Source organism: Pleurodeles waltl, chromosome 3_1, assembly GCF_031143425.1.
Source record: "Pleurodeles waltl isolate 20211129_DDA chromosome 3_1, aPleWal1.hap1.20221129, whole genome shotgun sequence".
Lineage (NCBI taxonomy): Eukaryota > Metazoa > Chordata > Amphibia > Caudata > Salamandridae > Pleurodeles > Pleurodeles waltl.
Genome location: NC_090440.1, coordinates 1,852,022,013 through 1,852,043,063, shown reverse-complemented (window position 1 = coordinate 1,852,043,063; position 21,051 = coordinate 1,852,022,013). Strand labels below are relative to the sequence as shown.

At 43.9% G+C, this 21,051-nt stretch overlaps 1 long non-coding RNA gene across 1 annotated transcript in view; it reads right to left on the bottom strand.

Moving 5' to 3' along the window:
* Nucleotides 1-20,252, bottom strand: part of LOC138283435 (uncharacterized) — a 71,328-nt gene extending 51,076 nt beyond the window's left edge. The window contains exons 1-2 of the long non-coding RNA XR_011201257.1: nt 20,040-20,252; nt 6,653-6,697 (exon numbers count right to left, since the gene is read on the bottom strand). This is a non-coding gene — a long non-coding RNA (uncharacterized lncRNA). The remainder of the gene's footprint in view (nt 1-6,652; nt 6,698-20,039) is intronic.
* Between the last annotated feature and the right edge of the window lie 799 nt (nt 20,253-21,051).

Below are 21,051 nucleotides of genomic sequence, written 5' to 3'. Positions count from 1 at the left end.
CATGGGGAGGACCAATAAAATCGAGAACAAGAGTGGCATAATATATATAGGATGCTGCAATCCATGTATAAAAAAGAGTCTAACATTTCTTTATAATAAATGGGATTTTGCAATCTGTGTATAAAAACATGCTTCTAGATTTTTATAATAGGCAGATTGTGAAACATTCAGTCACCAATTCTAACAAAAATACTTTAAAGATGTCAGAACCTATTAAGTTGAGTTCTGACCTACCTCGCAATATCTACTGCCAGTCCCAGCAGCCAAGGAAAACATAGGTCATGACATGGAGCTTAATTAAAGTAGCTGTTTAAGGAACAAAACAAAACATTGCATCCACTCACTAGACCTCCTAATCCATAAAAATGACCTCAAAATTCACCAGCTTGAACCCAATCAAACTTCAGAAGCAATGAGGCAAAACCTGAGAGATGCAAGTAAGTCTTCATTTCAGAAGGACCTCTGCTCCTAGCAACAGGATCTCCACTTTCACCACTTGGATCAACGCTCCCACCAGATTAATATCCTACCAGCCAGATCTTGTGGCTCGCCAGCTTCAACTTGTGACTTGGCCAGCTAGACTTGTAGCCTGCAGCAACATATTTCAATTACCAAGCCAGACCACATCACCCACCAGCTTTTGCTAATCAACCGTTGGCTAGCATTTATTACATTCCAGCAAGAAGGCCGGATTAATAAGCATAACTTCAGAACACATTGACAAGAACTTAGAACTTGTTATCCAGACCTCAGCAACTGACCAGACAACACAAGACACACATTCTGATTCACTAACTAGGCATCGTCACCAATTACATAGACTTCACCACTCAGCAGCCAGACAGCAGGGCACCAAATACTAAGGTGCCAGGCCTCAGGATGCATGAGCCAGATTTTCAGACTGACCAGCTGGAACTTGAGACCCACTATGCACTCCTCAAGATCCACTGCCAGACCTTGCGACATACCAGTTAAATATCAGAACTCACCAGCCTGATGATAGACCTTCCCCCATGATATCAAAACCCCTCAAACCAGCTGGTCCTTGCAACCCACTTAAAGCTCACCACCCAGCTTTTGAAACCTTCAGGTAGAACTCTGCTCCTAATAGCAGAATTTCTGATCTCACCTGCCAGACTCACACCCTGCACCAATCTGCCAGGCCTAAAGACCCACCAATATGTTTTATTCATCAGCACCCTCATGCCGTACGTGTGGACCCACTAACAAGATATACAACCCCACTGGCCAGCCATATGATCTTTCAGTCAGATGAAAGTTCCAACAGACAGATCACAGGATCCACTAGTCAAATATCAAGACCCAGCAACCAGGCTGACCTGCAGAAACTTGGGACAATTGGCAAGGACTAGTGAATGTTGTGTGATGGCAGATCATGCACAGTGGCACAGTCACTGCTGCTAAATGCTGCTCCATCATCATAGTCCAGAGGACTTCGATAATAATAACTCTGGCTTTTGTTACCATTCACTGTTATATCAGTGCTGGTCTTCTCCTTGTTCTCATCTTGGTGGTCCTCCTTTTTATTTTATTACTCCTCCTGCTTGTCCTTATATTTCTATTGACCTACTGCCATCTTAGTAATATGGCGGTCGCCGCCCGCCATGCGGTTACCGCCGAATGACCGCACCGCGGTCAAAAGACCACGGCGCCCATTCTGGCATTCCCGCTGGGCCGGCGGGCGACCGCCAAAAGGCCGCCCGCCGGCCCAGCAACGATGAAGCCGGCTCCGAATGGCAGTGGCACCCGTCACGATTTTCAGTGTATGCTTTGCAGACACTGAAAATCATTATGGGGCCCTGTGATGGGGCCCACGACACCCGTTCCCGCCATCCTGTTCCTGGCGGTATTTACCGCCAGGACCAGGATGGCGGGAAGGGGGTCGGAATCCCCATGGCGGTGCTGCAAGCAGCGCCACCATGGCGGATTCCTTGGGCCAGGGGTAAACCGGTGGGAAACCGCTGGTTGCCCTTTTCTGACCGCGGCTTTACCGCCACGGTCAGAATGGCCCAGGAAGCACCGCCAGCCTGTTGGTGGTGCTTCCGCGGTCCCCGGCCCTGGCGGTCCATGACCGCCAGGGTCGGAATGACCCCCTATGTGTTCTATTTCCAACTCATTATGCAAATTCTTGTACTTGTGCTAGCCTTCCTGATCCATGTACTTCCCCTTCCTAGTCCTCCACCTTGTCCTGATGTTCTTCTTCTTCCTGGTACCGTTCCAGGTCCTCCTTATGATTGTCCACTGCCAGGTACCAGTCTCCTACGGGCTGGGATCCTCCTCCACCTCCCGATTGTATATCTGGAACAGGTTGTACTGCCCTGGACCTTACCATAAACCCTCTCACCCTTTGCCTTCTCTTAGTTCTGATGGTACCCTTGTCCTCCATCACTGTATATACCCCTGTATCCCACAAGGAGGTCAGCCACTCACTACCTCTAAGGCAGTCATACAATTCTTTCCTTAGGGAGCTTGAGTCAAGGACAGGTAATGAATGCCTAGTAGAAACCAGTTTTTACACTGGCCCTTTGGTTTCACTGGTCTTATATCCCTCACACTCAATGAACTGGGCCCACATTCCTGGTTTCCGTACCCCTGTGTTATGAGACCTGAGCAAGCCCCTTTCTTGACTTCATCAGCGCCTTCCTCTGTGGGTGCTGGAAATGTGGTTGTTGGTAGAGGGGGATGTGAGTCCTTTTCAAGCAACAACCACACTCCATATCAGCGTGAACCTGTGCTCAACCCTCTGGTAGATTGGCACAAAAGCAGTCAGGCATATCTTAGAGGCAAGGTGTAGAGTACTTATGCAACAGTGAAACAGTAATAAAGTGAAAACACAACACAAGAAATCCCAGAGCAGTTTTGAAAAATAAAGTAAAATATATTAAATAATTGACACAAAAATGACAAAAATCCAATCTAGTCAGTAGAACGGGAGACATACAATCTTAAAAGATTAAACTGAGTATGGCACCTACACACATATAGAGCCACTTGCAGATATCTTTTAACCCCTTTGCTGCCAGGCCTTCTTTTGGCTATTTGGGGCAGAGTGCGCCTAGGCCCTTATAACTTTTTGTCCACATAAGCTACCCACGCCAAATTTGCGTCCTTTTTTCCCAACATCCTAGGGATTCTAGAGGTATCCAGACTTTGTGGGTTCACCAGAAGGAGATGAAAAGATTTGCCAAAATACAGTGAAAATTTAATTTAAAAAAAATGGGAAAGAAGGGCTGCAGAAGAAGGCTTGTGTATTTTTTTCCTGAAAATGGCATCAACAAAGGGTTTGCGGTGCAAAAATCACCAGCATCCCAGCTTTCAGGAACAGGCAGATTTGAATCAGAAAACCTAATTTTTCAACACAATTTTGGCATTTGACTGGGACATACCCCATTTTTATGCACAGCGAGCTGATAAGGACATATTCTTCTTTTATACATCTTTAGGCTGACTCTGCTTTGGGGACCCACACAAGTGAGGTGTCATTTTACTTCGGAGACTGAGGGGAATGCTGTGGAGTATGAATTTTGTGCTGGAGTGGTGATCCTACTAAGAAAATTCAGGAAAATATGCTTTTTCTAAGCAAATTTTGAGGTTTGCAGAGGAGTCTGGGTAAGAAAATGTTGGGGGATCCACACAAACCACACCTCCCTTGACTCCTTCGGGTGTCTAGTTTTGAAAAATGTCTGGGTTTGGTAGGTTTGCCTAGATGAAGGCCGCACCCACGACCAAAAAACATAGATGCCCCATTCCCCCCAAACTCAGGTAGTTTTGCAATATATCATTTTGATGTGTCCACGTACGTCCGTGATGTGCCAAACACTAAAAACGTGAAAAGAAACGCACTTAGGTTATGAGAAAAAGACCCCTCACCCACCAACCAAGTTGGTGGCATGCTTCATCATCGGGGTCCCACCTGAGGCACCTAGCGTGTCACAAGTGTGCTGCGACGCCTGATTATAGCGGAGCAGGTTTTGTCATTTGTACCACACATACTGGTTGGATTTGGCACAAGGGTGAGTGATGGTTCAGTAGATCAAATTTTATCAACAAGAGATTTCACTAAAGTAAAATGCACTGTTAATAACTGAAAGGTCATAAAACTGAACCAATGACTCACAGCTCGTGAGCTATAAAGCCGCGGCAAGGCACCAACCGTTTTACAGTCCATTCACACACCTTTCATACATGACATACACAAGACCATTCATGCTGCCAGCCACGGGCCCAGCACATTACAACACTTGCATCGACAGACAGCGCCACTCAAGGGCCCATCACTTACATGCGCCCACATGCCTGTGTGGACTGACTTTGGCTGGCACTGCCAGCCAAGCGCCACCCCACGCACACCACCAGCCAAGCGCCATCCCACGCACACTGCCAGCCAAGCACTACCCCACGCACACCACCAGCCAAGCGCCATCCCATGCACACCACCATCCAAGCACCAGCCCAAGCACACCGCCAGCCAAGTGCCACCCCTCGCACACCAGCAGCCAAGCGCCACCCCAATCACACCGCTAGCCAAGCGCCACCCCACGCACACCACCATCACTTTCTTTTTGTCTATAAACAACAAAGAAACCACTAACTAATTATAAAATAAGTACAAAACTACAAACACAAAAGCTCTAACTAAATACATGACAATAATGTCAACCGTGAAACTGAACATATGAAAATGTAAAATAGGCGGTTTACGCTCATGGTATTTCCTCAAAAATGTTCTTTGTGTGGTAATTTCTGAAACAGCCGGGCACACACAGCCCAGGCTTTGAAGGGCAATCGGGGCAGTACATTCGGCTCCCCCTTTGGATACCTTGTCGGGCACATATTCTACATTTCTTAGTGGGTATGTCTTTTTTGGGAGAGAGAGGAATGTGATCTGGAAAGTGGAAATCTTTCAATCTAGCCACATCCTCCACCACTGCTGCTCTAGGAACTCTTGCCTGTTCCACCACAATAAGGCTCTAGATCACCAGCTCCTGAAATTTAGCAAATGTCATCCTTGACTCAGGTGAACAATCCTTGAACACAATAAAGGCATTAAAAGTTGCCAAATGAAATAAATGTAGGGTCAACTTTTTATACCACACGTAAGACTTACGGAGAGCAGTGTAAGGTTCCAACCTCTGATCTACTCTGTCAACACCACCCATGTGCCTATTGTAGTCCGAAATGCACGCAGGTTTGCGCACTTCGGCAACCTGACCCCAAACAGTCACAGGGGAAGTACTCTCATCAGGGATGGTAAATAGCATTTACACATTCCTCCTGTGTGAAAATTTCAGAGCTAGCAGCTCAATATTCCGCAAGGCACTGCACTGTCCCCTCTCACATTTTTTACATACAAGCCACCTTGGATAGCCTTTCCGGTTAGAACGGATTTTGCCACCAGCAATAGGGTCCACACTAAACAACTCCTTGAACAACTGCACTCCAGTGTAGAAATTATCTACGTACAAATGGTGACCTTTGTTAAACAGTCATCTACCAAGTTCCCACACAATTTTTTTCGCTAACTCCAAACGTGGCCGGACAACAAGGAGGGTCAATACTGGAATCCCTACCAGTGTAGACCCGGAAATTATACACGCATCCTGTTCTGCTTTCTGACAGCATATACAATTTAATCCCATACTGTGCCCTCTTGCTAGGAATGTACTGCTTAAAAACTAAACGCCCCTTAAAAAGGACCAAAGACTTGTCCACACTTATCTCTTTGCCTGGAACATAGACCTCTGAAAAACGATCTTCAAAATGATCAAGGACAGGCCTAATATTGAAAAGACGGTCACAATCAGGGTGATCTTGTGGCAAGACTAGAGCATTGTCTACAAAATGCAGCATACGAAGAAGAAGCAATTAGCGATTACGAGTCATAGTTGCTGGAAATATAGCCATTGCCATCAAGGGACAAGTAGACCAATAAGAAGCCAGTATCGGCTTCCTTATCAACCCCATCAAAGAAGTCAAACCTAAAAACTTTTTAATCTCTTCCAGATATGTGGGAACCCACTGAGTAGCTCTAGACTGAGGTCTAAGTCTGGCAGCAATGTCCCTCAAATATTGCTCCGCATACACATTAGTTTGCTCCACAATCTATTCCAAAAATACATCGTCCATAAAGAAGTGAAAGAAATTGACAGGCAAAAAGTTTTCCGTATTGACTCTACGCTCTGGGAGACCAGTGAATGCAGGTAACTGTGGCTGCTCCATGATTGGGGCAATCCAGCTGTCAGGTCTTATAATGGGAAACCATTCAGCCCCAGGCTGCTGCACTCTCAGTACATCAATGTCCTACTCTAAAACAGGCCCTTCATCTGCACTGAGAGTGGCTTCCTCATCAGAAGAATCCTCTCTGACAAAAAACTCATTGCCAGAATCTCTCACTTCCTCCTCTGCCTCAGATGCAGAGTCCGTCTCATAATCATGGTCTGAAGACGACTCAAAAAGCATGCCAAAAACCTGCTGAGCGTTCACTCTGCGGCTAGCCATGATCCTCACTAACAACAAATGGATTGCCAACAACAACCAGCACTCAAATAAGTAATATACAAAGTGTAGCTTTATCACAAAGAATTATGTACTAAAAAACTATACCACTCACTTGCCTGAAAAAGCTACTCACCAGCAACTACTCTGCTAAGACACAGCAATCACCAATGATATCCCACTGAAAAAGAAAAAAAGGAAAAAAGCTAATTAGACATATGACAACAGAAATATCATTGTGCTAAAATCTAAGGACAATTTCACACACAATAGTACACCACCTACAAACACAAACATGTCATTCATGCATGTCAACAATACTCCTTTGAAGTAAATTGCTTTCACTTACCTAAAACATGCAACTATGCAAACCGCAGGACAATTACTGCCAAAACCACAAGGATCCATAGCAAAGGAAGCAAAAGAACATCAAAAAAATCCCTGCTGTATTGGTGGTTTCTGCCCTCCTTGAGGGCAGATGGGCCTAAAAAATGTAAAACTTAAAATGACATGTCCAACTTTTTAAATGCAATGTATCCTGTTCTGTGGACTGTTTTTGGACCTCCTCTAAGTGTGACCTATATGTTTCACAAAGGAAGGTTTGGCCCTGGCAAATGTTTTTTGTCAGTATGAAATGGTAATTTAAAACTGCATACACAGGCTGCAATGGCATGCCTGAGACATGTCTTTAAAGGGCTACTTGAGTGGGTGGCAGAATATGTGCTGCAGGCCCAAGAGTTGTATTTAATTTATAGACCCTGGATACATCTACTTTACTAAGTACTTACAAGTAAATATGCAAATTAAGTGGATTTTCTTTTACTGTGTTTACAGGAGAGAGCACAATCACTTTAGTACTGGTGAGCAGTAAAAGCCAACACAGATGGGTTTGTAAAGCACAAAGGGTGAAGGCAAAATGTTTGGGGGTGACTCTGCGGAGGGGGCCAGGGCCAGGTGAAAGAATTGGAGATGAAGAAGGGAGGAAAAGATAAGGGAGAAATGGAAAACAGAGGAGTGGGAGGTACACATGATAGTGTAAAAGGTACTAGGGAGAGTAAAAAGTAAGAGAATAGGGAAAGACATAGAGGCCAGACGGACAAAGGAGAGAGGAACAAGCAAAAGAGGAAAGGGATAAGAAAACGTGTGGACAGTAGTAAGTGTGGTAAAGCGAACTGGAGGAACATGAGCAAGGGAGTGAGCGATAGTTGAAGAAAACATATGGATGTGAAATAAAGTGATGGTTGGGATGATGGGGTCTAATAGGTAATAGGGAGAAGTAGGGTAAAACACAGAAGAGGGAGAGGGAGATAATGAGGAGGAGTGGGTGAAGATATAGGAAAGGAAATACTAAAAGGTAAAGGACAACAAAAAGAGGTGAAGAAATGGTGAGAACAGGAGAAAGGGCTTAGGGCCTAATCTAGAACTCGTGGACAACTTACTCCATGACAACGGTGATGGATATCCCGTCCAGTGAAATCTAAATCCCATTGATTATAAGAGGATTTAGATTACGGCAGACAGGATATCCCTCGCAGAGTTACCCATCTACTGACTTCTAAATCAGACACTAGGAGACAAGTGAGAAAAGTGGGTGTACAGATAAACAGGACCTGATTGCAAACAATGCAGATTTTTGTGTGGCTGGAAATAGCGTTTGTAGGTTACAGACCCACTTAGGAAAACAGTGATTATGAGTTCATCCTCACAGAATGGTGAATAACCATGGGGCCCAGTTTTAAAATTTCAACTTAAAAAAAAAGAATTCCCCAATTAGTATCTTCCCTGAACAAGTCATAAATGGGAGTTGGTGGCCCAGTGTGGAGTGGGGATAGGACACAGGGGCTTGAGAAGCTGGAAGAGGGAAGGTGATCCTCTTGAATGGAGAGGCTGTTCCGTGCTCCCAATGTACCATGGGAAGAGCAGGCAGAGGCCGGTGCCTGGCCCTGTCTGCTTCTGGATGTTAAAATTGGACCCAGATTTTTTGCACTTGAAATTTCTGATGTAGTTAAACTGGGGAAGGTATAAGCAGGTGGAGTATTATCTCACCTGTGGATCTGTTCGGCCCTACTTATAATGAAGGTGTGTGAGGAAGGGGATACAGAAAATTGAGGCAAGAGACTCAAAGGTTACAAGGTGATGAGAGGAGAAAGGGGTGAATATGGGGAGGAGCGAGGAAAGACAAGTAGAATGAGGAACTCAGAGGGCTGTAAGTAGTGGTGCTATTACATTAGTTCAGTAGTTGTACGACACTCGTGCAGTGTCAATGGCAGCCCTCTGAACACTAGCTGTGGGCGTCTTTTAATACCAACTGGAAAGGTGAGGGAGCCTGTTCTTCTTGCTTGCATTAGGCCCCCTGAAATGCACACTATGCCACTGCTGCCCAAGGGGCTCCTGATGCTTGTGTTCAGAGGTAAGTGACTGCATACTCCACCTCTACTAGCAGTGACACTACATACTTCTCAGAGATTCATTTTGCACCATTTAAAAAGTCAGTTTCTCACTTCTCTAACTTCTGACTGATGACTCAATACCCATGTAGAGAAACCTACAGCCTTGTGCATCACTGTCCTCTGGAAGGGCTAAGAAGCACCTGCCCATACTGCTTCCTGTCTGCAGGGGACACAAGGAAAGTAAAAACCCTACCTGACTCCAATACATTTTGCAAAAGAAATTACCATAGCATCAGGACTGCAACCATCAACAGTGTAGCAAGTGCAGTGACACTGAAGCCAGAATAGCTATAGGCTCACTTCACCCTAGTTAGTGGCTATTTTATTCTGTCAAACCAGGGGATAGAGGTGTGGTTGCTTTGCTTGCAAGGGTCCAGGTCCCTTTACTATGCCACTGCTTATCACCAATTTCTTCTGCTTCCCTTACCTCCCTACAATATGGCTTCTCAGCACCATTTTACCTATCACACATTTCTCATTGCAACCACCCTTGCTTCCCTGAGAACTTCTTTTGTGGACTCTTAGCAACTCTCTCAGGTTTCTCCATACCAATCATCTTACCTTCCTTGGACCCAATTTCACAATCCAGACAAATGCCTGCCATGGGTTTCAATAGGACCTCTCACATAAAAAAGTGTTTCATCCTTAAAAAATAATAATAATAATCTCAATTATTTACAATGTGCTCACCCTTCACAAGCACCCAGTTTTGCCCTCTCTCCCCTATAATATCTCCCTTATCCCTTTTTCCTCATGCTCCCCTCATGGGTGCCTTTAGCAGCTAAGTTTATCAGAGGCCCTAAGTGTTTATCCATTTCTTCCTTCACAACCCCTACCTCCTTTTTGTGATATTCCCTTCTTCTCTCACAATTCCTACCGTCTTTTCATATCTGTTCACCTTTTTCCATAAGCAATCACTGAGCACTCTGTACATGGTCCCTGGAAGCACTTTTAAAAAAATGATTAAAGTGTCAGAGCCATCAACCTGTTTTGTGTCCCCAAGATGCCAATTCAAGCTGACAGAAGTAAAACCAAGAGGAATCTGCCTCCCAGGTTCCTATATCAGAACAGATCAGGAGTTCTTTAAATTAGTGTCAACATAATTTTACCAAGTGTTTTCCATTTCACATAACAGCAACATGCATGGTGACCACTATGGCAGCAAGCTGGGGTGGTGGGCCACACTGGATTCTTGGTCAATTCAGGGCAAGTGGGATCAGTTTCAAGCCTTTTGTTCTTCCAACTTCGGAAAGCTGAAGGTTGTTCTTCTAGCCCTACAGGGGCTTGTTCGTCACCTTCGAGGCCACTATGTACAAGTGTCAACAGACAACAATGTTATGATAGGATACCTGAACTATCAGAGAGGTTACAGGATCGAGTCACAGTGGTTTTTGACACAGGAAATTTGCAGTTGGGCAGAACCTAATCTGAATTCCGTGAAGAGGGTATATCTTCTGAGAAGGGGGTACAGATCCCTAGATTATTGAAGAGTTTTTTTTTTTTTTTTTTTAAAGACCGAGAGTATTAAATCCTTCTTGTCCTTGGGATAGTCTGTAGCATTGAGAGCTCTGCAGCTCCAGCCTTTTGAGCCACTGGATGAAGTGGATATAACATTTCTAACTCTCACTGGCAATTTCTTCAGCCAAGCTGATTGGAAAGCTGTGAATGTCTTTTAAATCTGGGCCTTTTCTAAAGGTGTTTCCAGATAAGTCTATTTTGAGGTTTAATCTGACATTTTTACCATTTTTGTTTCCAGATCCACAGTCAGATGAGGAGCAGGTTTACATCCTTTGGGTGTGAGGAGAGCTCTGTTGCTCTATTTGGAGGGACTCAGAGCCTTGAAACCTTAACGGGTATGTAGTGCGCTCTACAAATGCTGTGATTGATTGATTGATTGATGACCTGTTGGTAAATTTGGGTCGATTAGGAAATTGCTAAAAGGCTTCTATCTACTTCTATCTTTAGTAGATGGCTTAAACAAGCTATCGTCTTAGCCTGTGAAGTTCAGAGTTCAAACTTAAATGGCTAGTTCCAAGCTGGAACTCCAAGACACATATGGTATCTTTTAAAGGGATGTCAATAGAAGATAATTGGAGTGTGACTACGTGGTCATCGCCCCACACATTCATGGTTCACTAAAGACTGATGTTAGGAGGTACCACATCAGCAATGGCTGTTTCATCTGTTTTTATAATGAAGTACTACCTGGTAATAGTTGAATTATAAGATAAGGTGTGTTGATTTTTAATGCACACATATAGAATTAAAGGTTTCATTTTGTCGTGCCATATTGACCTTGCAAGTGCACTATTGTCGGCATAGATTACATGAAGACGATTCTGGCTTTGGAATCAGTACATTGGTAATTACAGTGATGAGGAAGACTGGAGAGGAGGTAATACCCCGGTTACTTACCTGTAATCTTCATTACTCTGAATCGTAGTCTTCCTTGCCACAGTTAGGATTCCCATCCTTCCCTTCCCTTTGGTGTTCTACTTCATGAGTGTTTGAGGTGTGGAAGAAGACAGGATGACTAAGTGGTGGGACTTCCTTTTGAATGTGTATGAGGGGAAGAGGAAAATGACCATCTTAGGGGAGGGTTTGGAAACTCTGGAACAAACATTTACATTTTGCTTGTAAGGTTCTAAATACTGAGCTATTGGTAACTGGTAACTATTGGGGCAAGGAGGAGTTTGTCTCAGATTAATGAAATCAACTGGTAAGTTGAGAGGCATTCCTCTCAACAGACCTGAGCAATGATCCATCTCATCTTACTCGTTGACTATATGCTTGTACTTGACATTGTACAGCACTCCACTACCTTGTGACAAGGTTCCCACTATACGAATACGGTATGCATATATACATAAATACATTGTAACGACAAGTGGGATCCTATAGACACACGTAGTCAAAGTCAATTTGTGGTATATATTATTGAATGGGAATGTGGCTTGAGATATGTTGGGAGCACAATATGTCCATTAAAGAAAAGGATTTTAGAACATACTACAGCTATAACAAAGCAAGATTTGAGTAATACAGTGGCAAAACATTTTTTTAAAAACATACAAAGGATTGGAGAGGATTAAGGTTTGTGGGAATAGCACAAATCATTAAGAGTGAGAGAGGAGGTGATAGAATCCAAAAGCTCTGACAATTGGATAGCATATATATTATCCAGCTCCGTACCAAAATACCATATGGATTGAATATAGATGAAGAATTGCATTTTCATTTATGATTTAGAATGATTAAAAAGGCGGTAAGGTATATTTCAATGAAAGAAGAGGATATAATGAATGGGCATATATTATGGACGTATAACCAATACTTATTTTGGTAGTATTGAGGTTCAATGGTGGCAGTGACTAATTAATTTGGAAGAAAGGTTCATTAATACTTCTGTTGGGTTTGAAAATATGCAATATAATTGTCGAGAAAAAGATTTAAGAATTAAGGAATATATTATAAGAAAAATATCTGACTGACAATAAATGATTCAAGTCCAAACATGGCTGTATAATAATTAAAAAAGCCTGTGATTTTTGAGCAAGTGGTTAGAAAGTTATGCCATTGTCCTAGAAGTAGAACAATTTAATTATTATAAATAACAATGAGAAATAGTGTACAAAATGATGAATGTAAACAGCCAAAAAGAATGGAAGGATTAATGTAAAACAAAAGAGATTGTGTTTTTGCACTGTTTTATAATGGAAATGAGATTGTTTTGAAGTTGTGGAAACTACAATATCCAGAATGCATTGTGAATGTGGAGAGGATATTGAGTATTAAAAGGGAAAGTAATAAGGGACTCATTTACCGTGATCAAGACTCCTTGGAGAAACAAAACGCGTAGGTGGTTATTGACTTCAATAAAGTACACATTTATTTATACCTCGTGGAATGCAGTGACATTTTTCGTTATAATGTATATATATATATATATATATATTTGCCACCGTTTTTCTTGTGGTTGCAGCTACAAAAGGGTCAGACTTTTGTCTAATGGCAGTTTTGATGCCATAAAGTAGCGCAGAAGGTTTATATGCAAAGATCAAATCTGTATTTTATGTAAATTGCTGAGTACAATAGTAAAGTCAGCCATTACCTGCGCTATAATGCAAATGAAATGTGTGTGTTGGGAGGTGGCTATAGAGAGATGAAGGGCACTTTTGCTGGGTGGTTGTGAGGGAATACGAGGAGGAGGATATGGGAGTGGGAATACCAATAATGATTGTTGGACTGGGTGCTAGAGGTGCTAAAGACTGTGACGATCAGTATGTGACAAGGTTTTTTTTTAGTGTCTTGAAAGAACATGCTGATTGAGGGAAAAAACAAAGGCAAGGTGACTTCTACTGTTGCATGTATGTGTGACTGTCTACGTAGGCTGGTGTTTTAGAGCAACAGTTAAGCCAGTAGCAGAGATGGCATGTCGTTGGATGACTGCTGCTCAATTCCTAAATCGGGTTATAGAGGACAGCTCTAACATAGGATCAGAGACTGAGACTGAGACAGCAGATATTGAGACAACATCTGAGGGATGGGGCAATGGCACAGACTCTGGGAGTGATTTTTAAGTCGAGGAGTCCCATTTGATAACTCCTCTTCCAGTAATTATGAGGGAGGTGATGAGGACAGTCCTGCTGTTCCTTCGCAAGCACAGTCTGTGCAACAGGACAATTTCGGGCTAGCCCAACCCAGAGAGCAGGTGCGTGAGGCGGCAAGCACAGAGAGAGAGTGCTCTCTTGGGAGCTCCCCAATTTAGTTCAGCCCCAAATTCCACCGCCCAAATCATATTGTGGAGACATCAAAATTATTTATCACAAAACAAACTGGTTTTGTAAGGCAGGCACCTGTGTTTTTGGTCCTGGGGTCAACGGACATATAGGGAAACATACTGAATCCAGACATTTCTGGAATCTAGACATCTGGGGAAGTCCACAGAGGTGTGACTTGTGTGGATTCCCCAAAGTTTTCTTAACCCAGAAAACTCTGCAAAGCTGAAATGTTGAATAAAAACTCTATTTTTTCTTGTATTCTTCTCACACAAACTACAGGAATATGCTGGAATCCATGAAATTTCTACCAACCAGTGTTTACCCACCTCTCCTGATAAAAACACTACCCCACTTGAGTGCCTGTACCTAGTGCCTGCGTCAGGAATGGATCACCCCAGGGTCAACAGTTGCCCTCATGTAAGGACCAACATTGACCGTTGCGTGATCTATTCCTGTTGCGGGAACTTGGCCTACCCACACAAGTGAGGTACCATTTTTTATCAGGAGACTTGGGGCAATGCTGGGTGGAAGGAAATTTGTGGCTCCTCTCAGATTCCAGAACTTTCTATCACCAAAATGTGAGGAAAATGTGTTTATTTGCCAAATATTGAGGTGTGCAAAGTATTCTGAGTAACAGAACCTGGTGAGAGCTGCACAATCCACCCCATCATGGATTCCCCTAGGGGTCTAGTTTTAAAAAATGTGCAGGTTTGGTAGGTTTCCCTAGGTGCCGGCTGAGCTAGAAGCCAAAATCTACAGTTAGGCACTTCGCAAAAAAATAGTCAGATTTCAATGTAAAAATGTGTTGTGTCTATGTTGCGTTTCCTGTCACGAACATTAGGCCTACCTACACAAGTGAGGTACCATTTTCATGGGGAGATGAGGGGAAACACAAAATGGCAAAACAATTGTTATTGCCCCTTGTCTTTCTCTACATTGTTTCCTTCCAAATGTAAGACAGTGTGTAAAAACAGACATCTGTTTGAAAAATGGCCTGTAATTCACATGCTAGTATGATCACTCTGGAATTCAGATATGTGCAAATAACCACTGCTTCTTAACACCTTATCTTATGTCCATTTTGGAAATGCAAAGGTTTTCTTGATACCTATTTTTAACTCTTTATATTTCAGCAAATGAAGTGCTGTATGCCCAATATAGAATGAAAACCCATTGCAAGGCGCAGCTCATTTATTGGCAATGGGTACCTAGGGATCTTGATGAACCTACAAGCCCTATATATCCCCGCAACCAGAAGCGTCAAGAAGACATAACGCCATATTGCTTTAAAAAATCTGACATCGCAGGAAAAAGTTACAGAGTAAAACGTAGAGAAACATGGCTGTTTTTTCAGCTCAATTTTAATTTGTTTTTTATTTCAGCTGTTATTTTCTGTAGGAAAACCTTGTGGGATCTACACAAATGACCCCTTGCGGAATTCAGAATTCTGTCTATTTTTTCGAAATGTTTAGCTTTCCGGGATCCAGCAGTGGTTTCACACCCATTACTGTCACTAACTGGAAGGAGGCTGAAAGCACAAAAAATATAAAAAATGGGGTAGGTCCCAGTAAAATGCCAAAATTGTGTTGAAAAATATGGTTTTCTGATTCAAGTCTGCCTGTTCCTGAAAGCTGGGAAGATGGTTATTTCAGCGCCGTAAACCCTTTGTTGATGCCATTTTCAGGGGAAAAAACAAAAGCCTTCTTCGGCAGCCCTTTTTTCCCATTTCTTTTTTTTTTTAAACAAATTTTTCACTGCATTTTGGCTAATTTCTTGGTCTCCTCCAGGAGAACCCACAAACTCTGGGTACTTTTAGAATCCCTAGGATGTTGGAAAAAAGAGGACGCAAATTTGGCGTGGATAGCTTATGTGAACAAAAACGTATGAAGGCTGAAGCACAAACTACCCCAAATAGCAAAACAAGCATTTGCAATGCAATGGGTCTCACATCTGAGTTAGAGATATTAGCGTGGCGAATTCCTAACATGACTTTTCTTGCCACACAAATTGAAATGAAAAGTAAAACAGCTGACATAAGCAGGCCAATTCAAAGCTCCATGAGCGCAAAGGAGAGACACAAAAGGAAAAAGAAGTTTGCTCACAGTCAAACGTATCAGCAACTGTGCAATTATCCATGTAACAAGGAAGTCTTCAAGGCAGTAACAAAACCGCCCCAAGGGGGGACAAACATAAAGCATTTACCAATGATACTAAGGGATTTCTGAAAGGCAAGCCTATGAACTAGTGAAAGTGATGGGGGTGCAGTGGGTGTGGTTAAAAGCCCAAAATACTTACAACACATCAAAGCGTTTGCTCGCTCAACCTAAAAACTAACTACCTGAAATGCGAGTAAGTATAAGTCGGTAGAGGAAATGGACCACTCTGTAGGGTTTGGGAACTGGTAAGGGAATGCGGCAAGAATATGCACAAAGCACCGATAAATTCGGGCCCACCGGGAAGTACCAGAATAAACTAATAGCCAGTCGGTCCACTGCGCCTGCATACATCTGCAACACGCAAAACTCATTGTGCAAGGCATAACTTGCATTGGCTTTTCTGCAGTACAATACGTTGTACATGTAAATTTCAATAACCGAATATTTAACTAAGCATCACTTATTGACCTCACCACTTTACAATACCATTTGAACTTACGATGGATTTTGCTCGTGCAATAGTTTTGTCAAAGATGTGATGATTTACCTTCGACCTTCAGAACTCGTTTAAAGAGTACATATTTCCAGTACTGAGGGTTAGACAACAAATAAACATGTGCTGCTGAAATACCCTGAACCAAGGAATTAACTTTTAAGTAATGGATCTGACAATGCTGTATGTCATTGAGTAGCCATCTTCAATTCCCAAGACTTCCAACATGATGTTATCCTAGATCTGATAAAGTTTGTGACTGTGTATATGAGCGGCCATCGTTAAACCAAGGCAGTTTCTACATTCACATCTGACAGGTTACTATCCTTGTATGAGAGCAGTCATCTTTAAACCCGTGGCCCTTCTGTCTGACCCTGTAGCCGACCTGACAAATGTGAATAATCCTGCATGGGTAGGGACATTTTTATACAGCACTACTTCCTGTATGATGATGTTAGAAAGCTGACAAAGGTGCGTATCCTTAAGTAACAGCCTCTGCTTAAAACGGAGGGACTTTTTCCGTAGGGGTCCAACAGATCTGACAATGGCCTGTGTCCTTGTGTGAGAGCCAGGCTGCCATCTCTATAGTCCTGAAATTCCTGCTTTGGTTTTGGTGTTTGTGGGAGTACAACCGTCTTAAAACCTGTTGTCTACTTCTTTGATGCTATAATGTATTTCACAACGGGCTGTGTTCTTGCACGAGAGCTGCCCTTTCTGACCGTAAAAGACTTCCGTCAGAGTGCTGAAACTGTCATGATAGACATTGGTGTCTCTTTACAGGTACACAATGCTTAAAATCTTGGATTTCTTACGTGCTAAAATGTGTCTCGAATTTGTGTGGCTCTGTCTGGGGAAAACATCCCCCTTGCATCCACAAAGCCTTCCACAACAAGGGACCCGAATACCTCAACCGTCGCCTCAGTTTCTACAAGCCCACCCGTCAACTTTGCTCCGCCAACCTCGTACTCGCCGCCGTCCCTCGCATCCGCCGCACCACAGCAGGTGGGAAATCCTTCTCCTACCTGGCGGCCAAGACATGGAATTCCCTCCCCACCAACCTCAGGACCACCCAGGACCACCTTGCTTTCTGGAGGCAACTCAAGACCTGGCTCTTCGAGCAGCAGTAACCCCCTCCCCCTAGCGCCTTGAGACCCTCACGGGTGAGTAACATGCTTTATAAATGTTTTTGATTTGATTTGATATAACTTGAGGATGGGTTTCAAACTTCCCATGGAGTCATTTAGGTCACTCCAACGGACCACAGATGGTGACACAGACACAAAATCAGTTTTCTAAAGGTGCTTTCACAATTTTCATGGAAAACCCTTGAAAGAAAATATTACGAGGTAGGCTGGGGAAGCGCTGCCTGGTTTTTAGTCCATTGCCTGTAGTTCAGCCTTAAAATCACAATTGTGGGGAGCGCCATGTACACGGAGTAGCCAGAAAATTACAATACCCTCCACTTTGTACTAAACTTTTGATTGCAACAAGTAAGCAAAGTAAGTGACCCTCACCCCTCCCTAAAAGAGCTTGCTTGTCTTTTCTATCCAAGCATCTATCCATTCATCCTTTCACCCTTCCATTCACCTGCCGATACCCACTATTCCACCTTTACATTCTGTCATCCATTCATTATTTGCTCCGTCGTTCAAGCTTTCCCTCCTCCATCAATCCCATCTGAAATCCATTGATGCATCCATCCACTCCACCATCCATCTATTTATCCACCATGCCAATCATCCATCCATTCTGCCACTCAATCACTCACTCGTCCATCCTCCCCTGTACTCTACCATCCTTTCACCTGTCTGTCCAGCTATCCATTCACCCTGCCATCCATCCCTTTAATCCACCATCTTTCCCTGTCTGTCCCCAAATCCATTTAATCATTGTTTAACACACTCATCCATGTACTCACTCTATCAGCTACTGATTCATTCATTCATCCATACTTTCACTCTTCCTTCAAATCAATATTCCTTTCAAGGTACCCTTTCCTATTTATTCATCTTCTATTCTTCCTTCCGCCTGCTTGCTCTTCTGTTAACACTGAATTCCTTTATTTATTACGTTAATTATGAGCTGTGGTCTGCCGAGTCACAGGCAGAACCCGGGAGCTACTGCTGCTTTTGTTACTGGGGCCCTAGCTCGCTGCACTGCTGTAAAAACGGCCCGAGTTAACAAATACGGCCCCCGCCGCTTTAAAACAGCCCCCTCCCTTCCAGCCTCCCAGGGAAACTTCCAATGCCCGCTACGGCCAGTCCGGCCCTGGAGACATATGCAGTCACGTTCCCTGGGTGTCTGACCATTTTGGATAACATTCCTCAGAGCAATTAGACTCCCAAAGAATCTAGAATTATGCGGTTAGGCTTCCCTGCAACCTTGACATCTGCAATCACATTGCAAGCATATCCGGATAAATACAGCTACTCACTACAGGTACATTCGGACATCTACATTTCCTGGCTTTGGAGATTACATCAACTAGTTATTCCACTGCCAGGGAATGTGCACATCTGTGGTTACATTCAACAGACATTTGGAGTGGTATTTTCTGAGCCTCCAGGCGTCTACATGGACAATGCTTTGGAAGGCAGACATCTAGGGTTACATTCCTTTTGTAGGCAAGCGCTATAGTTGCATTCCCTTTTAGTAATGTCCCCTTTGAGGACCGACATATAAGGTTACATTCCCATGGTAAGGATACATCTCCGGTTACATTCCCTGGGTATCCTCTGTTGCCCTCCAGGAGTATTTCGGTACCCACAGTTACACTGCGTACCCTAAAACATTGACGAGATCCCGAGCGCTTTATTTGCATAAGAAAGTGGGGGTATGAAGTGGGCTACACCAGGTCACCTTATACAGGGGGCAAGGTGTTGGCCACTGTCTACATTTTTGTGACTGCACATAGCGCCTCTGGTACTATTTGGGGGGGCGGGTGACCACTTGGTAAATACTTGGAACATAGGAGCGTGGTGGGGGTGGGGTGGGAGTAATCCCTTGTGGCACAAAAGGAAGTGGGCGTGACAGGGTCACTGGCGAGAGGCGCCACTGCAGGGTACAAGGAGAGTCAGAGGGGACACAAATTAGTCGGTACATGTGAAAGCAAAGGCGTAAATTGGGACCAGTGGACTTTGTAACAATGAGAATTTCATAATGGGAGGGGTGAACTCCAGGGTGGTTGGCAACATAAGTAAAGACGAAGGAAGGGGGTCATTCAAGAGAGGCTGTTCTAAGCTACTTTATCGAGAAGGCGGGAGAGCGAACAGTGAAGACACGTTATACAGCGCTCCCTACAGTCCTGCAGAATGGAAGAGGCGCAGCGCCTAGAAGCGACGTCGTAGACCGTGGGAAATAAACACACCTGTGCTCCCCGAGAGCAATAAACTGCAGTTTCACTAAAACTGTTTGACTAGCCCAAATCCCCTCTTGGGAGAAAAGAGTTAGCAAAGGGGAAAATCATCACCCCGGGCGAATCAAGTCAGAGAGCGCCAGGATTGTCCAAACACCCCGGGTGCGATGTCTGGAAAGTGGCAACACACCGGCCCTTCCCCGCAGCCTGCCCAGCGAACACAGCATGTACCCCAACATTCACATGTGTTTACTAACGGGGCTTGTGGGATGGTGGTTACCCACTTACCCCTCACGTTAGCTGCAGTCTCTCCTTCATCTTACATGTGGGTGGGCGGGAGCGCCGGCTCGGCAGAAGTGGGGACTCCCAAACATCCCTAAAATCCCTTCTCAAGAGGGCTCGACAAACTCCAAAGGGGTCAGGAAGAGGCTCCCTTCTCCGGGCTGCAGCGTTGTCTGTGACAAGAAGGGTGAAACAAGTATTTGGAATGCAATAGTCTCCTGTTTGCTGAGTTAGAGCTCAGAGCGTCAGAGCGTCAGCGTTACTGACTGGACTTTTATTGCCAGACAGACTGAAAACAACAAAAGGAAGAGAGCGAGAGAAGCTGGCCCTGGAAAAAACCCCTCTGCTGTGGTTTTTGTTTACAGAGGGAGCTGGTGGGAGGAGGGACTGAACTAGCACCCACACTCTTTAGGTGAAACAGGCAAATGCCAAAAAAAAGTCCCTTACAGAAGAGATAAACAGGACATAGCGTAATTACTCAGTACTTTGTGCTGCTCCCAAAGTGAAAAAAGGCAGGACAAAGTGGCAAACTGTCCACTAGTAAGCAATGATTTTTGAAGGACACTGCAACTGAATAATCAGAACGCTGGAACTCACTCTATTGTATACTTTAGTATACAGCAGGCCGAATGCTAATGCTCGACCTAAAAAGGGCTCAGCACTCGGGGAGGAGGGGGGAGGATAGGGGAAGGCCCAGCAGCTAAGAGGTTAAGATGTCTAAGAGGCACAGTATTTTATAACTGTTGTGTTTATTATTCTTTTTCAATGACACCCGCATTACAAGCCAAGTGTGCTGGGTCTTAATTTGAAAGTAACGTCATTGCTTCAGAAGCCCAATAAATAAAATTGCTCACTCTGTAACTAGGTAAACAGCAGTGGCCTTGCCTTTGTCCTTTATCTCGCTAGCCCCAGTCGCTGCTCTTACCTGGGATCAGCTTCAGTTTTCATACATTTTTTAAACTTAGATTAATCGTTATCTCTTCGCATTAAGAAGGATATGTAACGATCCTGAACAAAA